At 41.0% G+C, this 10,031-nt stretch overlaps 1 protein-coding gene across 1 annotated transcript in view; it reads left to right on the top strand.

The window, feature by feature from the left end:
• The window catches only part of DOCK1 (dedicator of cytokinesis 1), a 236,396-nt gene that overhangs the window by 91,045 nt on the left and 135,320 nt on the right, over positions 1-10,031 (top strand). The gene's annotated exons all lie outside the window — the stretch shown is intronic.

The raw sequence follows: 10,031 nt of genomic DNA, 5'->3' as shown, positions 1-10,031 counted from the left end.
AATTCTCCTTTAGCACAAATGCTCAGTAGCAAGAAGTGTCAAATTGGCATTATTTTTAGAGTGTGCTTGCTTACCAAACACATTTCTGCTGTGTAATGTATTCAGCGTTCTTTGCAAGGAATTAATTGGTCGTTAGAGGTGTCATTATTTGGATTTTTATAAAAAAGTTTCCATATGGCTACAACTAAATACAGATTAATTATTATTAGCAACTGGTTGGTAGTGCTGGATGCATAAAATGTATGAATTAGTGAAGTTTTGGAGGAAGTCAGCAGTGCATCAATTAAGGTTTTGCTTCAAATGCAAAACAACTCATCCTTTCCTAGAAGCCATAATGTGCCTTTATGATACAGCTGCTTATCCCAAAAGATCCTAAAGCACTAAAATCCCTCCAAACCTGTGATGATTCACAGAAATTACTTCATCTGCCATTGAAATACAAGCTCCTCCTCAAGGAGGAGAAGATGCCAACAGCTTAACACAGCATCTACCCCAAAAAAACCCCAAACCCCAATGGTTGTACAGATCATAGGGGATCTGGAGTAGCTGCATAATTAAGATTTCATTTTTACACCTCATTTGAAGTTGTAATTTTTGCTTTCCCATTGTGCAAATTTCTCCCTGAGACTTGCTGGATTACCAAATTCCCACTTAATCCAAACATTCTGCATATATCTCCTGTTGAAACCCTCAGAGGGACTCGGGAGTACAATGTAAAGCAAGTAAAGGGACTTTCAGGTGTACTTGAAATATGTTTTTAATTAAAATTCCTTTGTCTATTTAATAAAATACGTGAAACTCTTGAAGAGTTAAGTGCCATAATAGCATCTGTTTTAGAAAGCCAACTCAGGGGCACAAGGGAATGAATCCTTGACTAGTCTACATTTAAAGAAAGAATGCTTAATGGGGGAATGATTTTCAGTGGAAAACTGAATGTTTATGAGGTTTAAAAGTAATAGTAACACTTCCCTAAAGACACACACAGATGTGCATAGCACAGAGTCCAGTGTTGGACTTCTGGGTCAAAAATCTCATGAAAACGTGTCATTACTTAATGTTTTTTTTCATGTGTTAATTCCCTGGCCCTTGTAATTTGTGAAGGAGGACCTGAAATATTCCAGAATTCCTTTGGTTTGCCTTTTTCTGTCTGACTTGAGTTGCTCAGGTAGTGGTGAGGGAGCTGCAGTCGTTGGAGAAGGGGAAGAAGTTTTTTCTGTGACTCTGAATGTAGTGCAAAGTCTGTAGAATAAAAAAAAAAATAAAAAAAAAAAAAGGGAAAATTCAGGACAAAACCATTCAAATAATGGAATCTGAGATTGCCCGATCTCAGCTTTCAACTGGATATTTTATATATACAAGATTAGGGTCTGATACCAAGGTGACCAAGTCCCTGTTCCAGGGGAAAAGAGAAAATCAAATGGAAATTTTAAGGGGGAGTCTGAAGATAAAAGTAGAGTAGGGGGGTAAGAGCTGTTATTCCCATGTCCTTAACACATAAGATATGAATAGGAATAGATTTTGAGGGGAATAAATCAACTCCATTTGAATGTCAGGAATTTTTTTGTTCTATTTGAAACCCTAAATAAAGAGCTGGTTGTGGGGAAACATCAGTGTCCTGTCCTGGCTGGTTCGGGCTCTATTTTAATTGTAATTATGTTTGTGAGTGAAGGTGTGCCTTTATTTGAGGGGCATTCTGCAAACAGAGCAGGTAGGGAGTACAGCCATTCATCTTTTTGTCTGCCAAGGGCTGGAATTGGGGAATGTTTTAGTGAAAAAAGTGCTAAGATACAAACCTGGTCCTTTAGCTTGCAGCTAGACCACATTAAAATCTATTCTAAAAACTGCTGTCAAACCCCAGAAGTCTGCACTTCAGAATTACTGGAAGCAAATTTTCCACAACACTCTGGTAAATGAGTGAGCTGACCAAAAAAAAAAAACAAAACAAAAAAACCCCCAAAAAACAAAACAAAAAAAAAACCCTAAATACAGAAACACAAGAGCCATTAGTTCCAAATCTGCCAGTGGGAATTCCTGAGCTCCCAAGCAACTGGGGCAAAAATGAAATGTTGCATTCACAAAGATCTGAAATACTCAGCAACTGTGTCTCAAAAAGCCACTTTTTTTGCCCAAAAGGCTACAAAAATTGGCTGTTAGCTCTGAAAGTCACCCTTTAGAACCATCTCTTAGGACTCCTCAGAGTTGTCAAAGTGAGTATTTGGGCACTTGGTTATTTGACAGCAGGATCCATTAACATGGAATTTATTTTCGAGTATTGGCTTGATGTATCATTAGTGTTTACGAGCTGTCTCAATTTTCAGATGATTTTGCCTCCCACTTGAATCCCATCATTTTTGGGGGCTGCAGGATGGCTGGGTTTGTTTGGGACCAGGAGTCTGGAGATCTCTTCCAGAGTAGATAAACGGGGAACTTCATTCTGCAGTTAATTTTAAGCATGTCTTTAATAGCCAATAAATTGATTCCTCGCCAAATTGCTTGTCTCCCTTTCCCAACTGCACAAGCCTGATTGATTTAGCTGATCCAGGGTTTCAGAGTTTTTTATTCCCACTAGTAGCTGGGAGTAATAATTTTAGAGATATCTGTGATTAAGAATGACAACAACCAAAAGAAGTAGATTTTTTTTTTATCCCAGTGTCTCGGAGGGGAACTCTCTGTGCTCAGCTGATAAAAGAACAGTTGAGCAAAGAGTCAGTTGTGAGTTCAACACCTCACAGGGAAAAGCTGATAAAATATTTCCTGTTTGGTTTAATTTTTGGTTTGGTCGAAGTGTTGCCTCATGTTTTGGCTTGTTTAGGCACTGCCACAACGTGATCTCTGCAGGATTTTTGGATACTTCAGGAAACAACTGAGCTGGAGTTTCTCAGTTTATGGCTCGTGCTGTCAGGGGGGTAACAAAACTTTTGAATTTGAATTTTAGTTTCAGATGCCAGTTACATGAAGATAATAGAGTTCAACTTTTTATCTGTATTTACTCCAAAGAAAGAGCTGATTTGCTAAACTAAATATTGAAGTAATCACAAGCTTCGTTTTTCAGATTTTGGCCTTGATTTGTTTATAAACTTGTGTTTGATTACCCTTAAGCAGCATCCCTCTATGTTTGAATATGGAAATAAACTATTAAATAATAATAATAATAACAACTCAAGAGTGATGCACGGAGAAGCTTTGAGTCAGTATAAAATCTTCAGGGTAATTATGGAAACCACCAGTTAGGTGGCAGGAATCTTTGCAGGACCTTCACTGTGCATCCCAAACTCTGCAGAGTCAGTTGCTCAGGGAGGAGAATTACAGTGTGGAATTTCCAGACTGATTGGTTAATGAGGGGAGAGGAGATTTGGAACTCACCTTGCAATTTCCATTTTATCTCTGCCAGCTTTATGACACAGAAGCAGATTCAGGATGTGTTAACACGCAGAGTGGGTTTAAACTTTCCAGGTTCCAAATGCAGGTGAGAGGCACAGATCTCAGTCCTTGGGTTTCCAGAGCAAATGAAGGCTTTGCAGATGCAGCTGGAAACATCTGTGCATGCATTAAGAGCACACAGAATTTTGTGGATGGATGGTTTGGCTTAAAATAATGGAGGGAATTGCAAATAATTGGCCTTTTGCATGGGAAGTGATCTGCAGCATTCTTTAGGCTTCTGGATATTTCCAGGCTGGACATTCTCCTGAAAAATCCCCACAGCCTCAGATACAGTTTTAAATGCCTAAATACCACCTTAAACCACTTACTTTTCAAAAACTATTTGATGTCTGTAAGTCATAAGTGTATCCATGGACTATTTATCCAGTTGTACTGTTAAAAATAAAGAGCAGAAAGAAACTCAGATTTACTTCAGAGAAACAAATCCAGTATAGAAACCTATTGTTAATTCTAAATATCCGATACATTTTGGCTTCATTAAATAAGCATTTTTATTCTTCTCTAAGGAATCTAATTGTTAATTAGCTGAGAGTGTTGTTTTGTTAAAAACTTCAAAATTATTTACTATCATCCTAAAAGTAATATCCAGTAAAGAAGACTGTCACGATAAAAATGTTGGAAAATACAAATTATCTTTGGCAGTTATTAATTGTAACAGTTGTTTGCAGAAACTTTGGCTGTGTTGGGAATTTTTGGAGGGTTTAAATACAAAAGGACTGAGGAGAAATTCTGACTTCCAGATAAATCTGAGGGTGCAGGTATTCCCAGCTTTTAGGGGATAAAAAAATACTGATGAGAGGATTATTAGGAAAACAGATGGGGCAGCCCAGCCTGTCTTTATTTTATCACAGAATTGTTCATGTAGAATAACAGACTTAGCAGTGCTGCTAAATGTCAACCCAGTATTTTTTTTAACTCTCTTTTGAAACCCTGAGGCACTGAACTTGAATTTTCTCCCTGTTGAACTTCCTTATTTATTGCTCAATACTGAAGTCATCCTTACTGCTGCATTTCCAAGTGCCTTGGAAGACTTCCTTTGGAATTATCAGGATCCTGTGGCATTGGATTTGTCTTTTGTCCCCTCCCATCCATTGGCAGGCTCTGTGAGAATGATGTATAAAATAATAGCTTATGGCTGAGATACCCAATAAATGCCTTTAAATGCTCTTGTGAGCTTCAGCTTCAGAACTAAGTAGCAACAAATAAAATGTTCGATTTAATAAGCCTGGAGACTTTTAGATAAAACAGGAATCTGCTGGAGGATAAACTACTTAAAATTTTCCTTACAAACCAAGCCAGTTTCCCTGAATGCAGCTGGTAGAGGCAATTTTCTTTAATTTTGACATCTCTACTATGCTTTCGGAACACAAATTTTAATAATACTTAGGTTTTGTTGCTTCCTATATTGTTCTGTGCATAAAATTAAAAGGAATCCATTCCATGTGATAAAATTCTAGAAAAGAAGGGTTATTTTCCCCATAACAGAATTCTGCAAGGAACAGCTCCATTAACAGGAGATTTGCACTTGCACTAAAACCAGTGTAGACTTATGGGGTGAGTTAATAACTATTAACTTCCCAGTGGAACAAATGCAATGTCACAAGATACTCCCTGTGAATCAGAGTGTTCTGATCTCAAACATTTGCTGGGATTTAGTGGACTGGAAAAAATAATGCCACTGTTAGGAGAGCGATGCTGATTTTTTTTCTCCCTGTGCTCTGCAGCTCTGGCTCTGAGGACAAGAGGAGGGAAGGCTTCTTTAGCATTCTTCTGCTAAATATTTACTATTCTATAGCATTATTTTGACATGTAAATCTGGGCAAGGCTTTGTCCCTGCTCCAGGGGGAGGAGGAGGAAGAGGAGCAGGAGCAGGATGCTGCTGAGGAGGGGCTGTCAGGAGAATCCCTAATAGTTCTGCTCACACTGTCCTGGCTTGCAGGAGTCCAAAAGCCACAGGACTTGCACTGGAAGGTTTTTCATTTTTATAGGACTTTCTGGTAAATAATTTAAAGGGCAAGCTGTTAAAAACAAGGGTTTAAGGCAGTTCCTTATCGACATTACTGTTGAATACTAAGTTTAATTGTTCTTAGTTGACATCAATAGGTTTTGTAGGTGTTTAAGGAGAAAAAAACAAAACAGAAACAAACCACCAGGCAATGACAGGGAAAAAGCAGTGCTGCTCTTCAGCTTTGACCAACAGGGTTGTAAAACTGTCAGAGCTGTGCACAGAGGGATCTGAATGCTGAGAACATTCATGGAATGGTTTGGGTTGGAAAAAACCTTAAAGATCATCTCATTCCGCCCCTGCCATGGGCAGGAACACCTTCCACTGTCCCAGGTTGCTCCAAGCCCCATCCAACCTGGCCTTGGACACTTCAGGGATGGCCAGACTGTGAGCACCTACAGGAACTGCAGCTGGGGTTGTTCTTTCATCAGAGATTTTCAAGCCTTGGGTGAACAGGATCAAGCAGATAAGCAGGTCCCAGCTCCAGGCTTCGATCCTGCATCCTTAATTTCGCTGTGCAGATCAGAGCGTTCCCTTGGGAATGCAGGTGATCCCATCGTGCTGGAGCTCCTCCGAACGGGAGATGACAGTGACATTCCTGGGGTCAGAGCCCTGTCAGCTCTTCCTGCTGGGATCAGGGTTCCAGGCAGATGAGCTTTGGGGGGGTGTGTTGTTAAACACTCAGATGGCTAATTTATCTCTAAAACATGACATCATTAGCAGGATGTTAACTGGGGAATAGGATCTGTCTGGATGTGTTCCTGCACTCCACTGCTGGCAGCAGTCACCACCAAATAAGAGCTGTGTCATTTGTCACCTTCTTGAGGAGCACATTGCTGAAGTTTCTGCTTCCAGGCAGGTTCTGGTTCTGCTGGAATTCTGAATTACCCATGGACAGGTGGATCTGAGCGTGCTGGTGTTGGGGGTATTGCACAGATCAGTCTGACTCCTGCTAGAGCATTGTACAAAACTTCCCATTTGTTACCCAAAAGGAGTTTTAGTAGAGCAAAAAGCTCCAGTTGCTGAGGGGAATTACAGTCCCTAAAGCTGCAAAGCTTCCTCAAAGCTGGATCTAAGATGCTTTTGAAAATACTGAGAAGGAGGAACCAAAGTCTTGTGTGAGGGGAAGTTGTCTTAAATTCCCCAAATCCCAAGTTCTCATCAAACAGGAGGACTCTGGGAAAGGGCTGATGGAAATTGCTCATTCCAGGGAACACAGTTTTGGTGTCATTTTGGAGGAACTACGTGGGGAATGAAAGGGGAAGCAAATGCAGCGTAGAGCTGCTGAGCACGTTGCTCCCAGGTTTTGTGGACCTGGGATAACGTGGAATCGAATTTTAAAATAAACCTGGTGTCCCTGCCCATGGCAGGGGGTTGGAATGAGATGATCCTATTGCCCTTCCAACCCAAACCACTCTGTGATTCTGGATTTTAGGATGGGTTGTTTGTGACAGGGATGATTAGAAAGTTTATTAAAGTAATAATTAAAGACCCTCTCTAGGATATATTTTTTTGGCCAGTGAAGGCACCACATCTGGCCACCAGACAGATAATTTGCATCACTTTTCTTGTGGCTTTGTGTGCTTTTATTACAAACTGTCAATGCAGGAATGTTCTTCTCACCAACTAAAACCCACGGATTCCTCTGGAATTCAGCAATTTAGGCTCAGTCTCCAGAAGGGATCAGCGTTATCGCTGTCAGCAGGCAGTTCAAGCATAATTTCTGCTGAATTACTCTCTCCAGCAGTGGGATGTTTTATCTGTCTCTTTGTCAGCTCCAGAGAGATAGCGCTGTGTTTTATTTGCCGATGGCCTTGATACACAGGAATGTATTCAAGCGATCCACAAGTTAAATTTCTGTACTCATGGATATCTCCTCATCCATTTCTCTTCTCCATTTGCAGGAGAGAATAATGAATATAATAACAAAATGGGCATGAACAACCAATTACTAATGGTTGGAAGGAGACTTTGAGCTTCTTGTAGATTTTGTGCTTATTCATAGATAAATACACTAAAATTAGGGATTTTACTGAATTCCTTCTTCTTCCTTCTCCCAGGAAGTAACTAACCAGACCAAAACTACTTGATGTGTTATTAACTTTTAAAATATAGTCCTGAATTCACACCCCTGCTGTGAATGGGTTTGTCTTGGGCATCAGAGAGCCCCTGTTCCAGCTTTTAAAAAGTCATTTACACCATGGTTGGGCTTTATAAGCTTTGAGCTCACCAAAATTGTTCCAAGAAATGTGATCACAACCTTGAGGTGAGAACTGGGGGGAAAAAAATGGAAGAGGAGAAAAGGGCAGCTGTGAAGCAAGCAGGAAAGGTGGGCAAGAGCACAAAACAAGTAACTCCTTTTTTTGTGAGCTTGTGACAATTCCTCCTCGCTCAGACCAGATGGAAAGAGCTTCCTCTGCTTTGTTTTTAAACTGGTTTAATTTGGTAACTACGTGGGCTTTATTTATAGGCTTGCTCCAGCAATCATGGGCAGGCAAAAATAACAGCAGCAACCTGCTTCTCTTGCCCATGGATGTCACAAACACGAGTTAAAGCTGGGCTTTCTGAGATGTTTAATGACTTGTTTTGACATGGGGTGAGTCTGAGACCAGATATCAGCATCTCTGAGGAATGGGACAAGGTAGAGCTCCAGCACTTCCCTGCCAGGACAGAAATCTCCTGTAATGATTTAGAAGTCTGGATCTGCACCTAAACATAGCAAAGACTTGAAGGTCTTCAGTCTCTTAACCCCATCTCTGTTTAATTCAGACTTTGAAAATGGCCCTTACTCCTCTACACTCCTCTGTATAAAACCCAGTGGATTTAGCTGGAAAAACCGGAATAAAAACAGGCTCGGTGTCTTGTGCCACTAAAAGAGGAGAAAACCAGGCAGAGAGGACACCAAATGTTGCTGTTTGATCACTGAATTGTTATTTTTACAGCAGTTCTCTTTGCCTGGGGGGACTTGTGTTGGGATGTCTTAATGGGAAGCAGTTTTCAGGCACTGATCACCCTGACATGAACGGGGTGAACCGTTCTCAGGAGTGTTAAGGGATCACTTTTCTGCCTGAATGTAGTAAAACTACTGGAGTAAACACCTTCAAATGGGGATGTGCCACTACAGTAAGAGAATGCTCTGAGCGCATTCTGTGTGGTCAATAGCAATTTAAAATCGAGTGTCAGTACCCAGGGAGTCGTACCTGTACGTGTTCAGAGGTTATTCAGGATACTCTCACCAAGCACCAGTTTTCACCAGGCTGAATGCGCAGCTCCCATTGAATTTACCACTCTGAGATGATTTTCTTCCTTAAAATACGCTCACAACTTCATTTTCATAAAGCCTATTTAATTTGCAAGCTGATTGGTAAAAATACAAGGGAGTACTGGGCTATAAAATAAGATTTGTTGCTTGCATGTTTTTTAATATGTTAGACAAATTTTCAGCAGTTCTTTAAACTGTGCCTGTCAAAAAGCAGAATATAAGAGCTTTTTATTAATAGCTAGTTCAGATAATCACGTGAATTTTTTATGGTCTCAGATATTCTAGATTTACTGTCATTTCCTCAAGTGGGCATGAATTATGGGACTGCGCATCCCTAGTTCTCCCTGTCCTGTGCTCGGATAAGGAATGGCCTCGAGACATCACAGCTCAGGAGCTCTGTGGAGGTGTCCTTACATTTCAGCAGGGATTTTTGGCAAGCTCACAGGTTTCCCTGACTGGTTTCCACATCAGTCACGGCAAAGGACTGGCATGGCTAAGTTTGCTTTTTAAATCCTCCAGAAGCAAACATTAGTGTCGCTATTTCCTTGCCTTCTGTACAAGCCCTGGCTGAGTTTGGATTTTTGGATTCCCAGGCAGTGTCCTGGTGGTGACCAGTGGTGTCTGGTCACTGGTGGTGTCTGGTCACCGGTGGTGCTGGGCTGAGAGGTGACGCACGCTCCGTGACTCGGCACTTGGGCAGCTCCTGGGCTTCTGAACCACATCTTCCTTCCCTGTGTTCCACTGAACTTGCCACTCTTTTTATTTTATTATTTTTTTCCCTGAGTTAATGATATCTAGATTAGAATATAGAATATGCCGTGTGTGCCCCTCATGCAGAACTGCTCTGTCAGAGCAGTGGTTACCTGGGGAAAAAGGCAGCGAGGATCTTGCGAGCTCCTGGTTTGTGAGCTCAGTTAATACAAGGGTGCACTGAATGCTAAGTGCTGGCCCTCTTGATAAGGAACTCTTGTGGTGCTCCTGCCCAGCTGGGTTTTTATGTGTCAGTCCCAGGGAAAAGCACTGATTCCATCCAGGATTAGAATTATCTCCAGCATCTCGTTAAAAACACACATCGTTAATAATGACAGAGTCCTAAAGAACAAACATTTTTCATCAAGGGCATCGTGACATCCTTACAAAAAAAGCCCTAAAAAAAGCTTCCCTGTCATGTGAAGAGAGGATGCTGTCAATGCAACAGCACCTTAAACTCTGGGGCAGGAATTTTATTTTAGAACTGTTGGAATCAGAACAATTCAGTCTGAAACACTGGATTAGCAATCTACATTATTGATTTCTCCTGGAATCGGGGGCCCTATGCCACTG

The sequence above is a fragment of the Cinclus cinclus genome, chromosome 7 (genome assembly GCF_963662255.1).
Source record: "Cinclus cinclus chromosome 7, bCinCin1.1, whole genome shotgun sequence".
Classification (NCBI taxonomy): domain Eukaryota; kingdom Metazoa; phylum Chordata; class Aves; order Passeriformes; family Cinclidae; genus Cinclus; species Cinclus cinclus.
The sequence above is the reverse complement of the archived record's forward strand: the minus strand, read 5'-3'. Positions and strand labels throughout refer to the sequence as shown.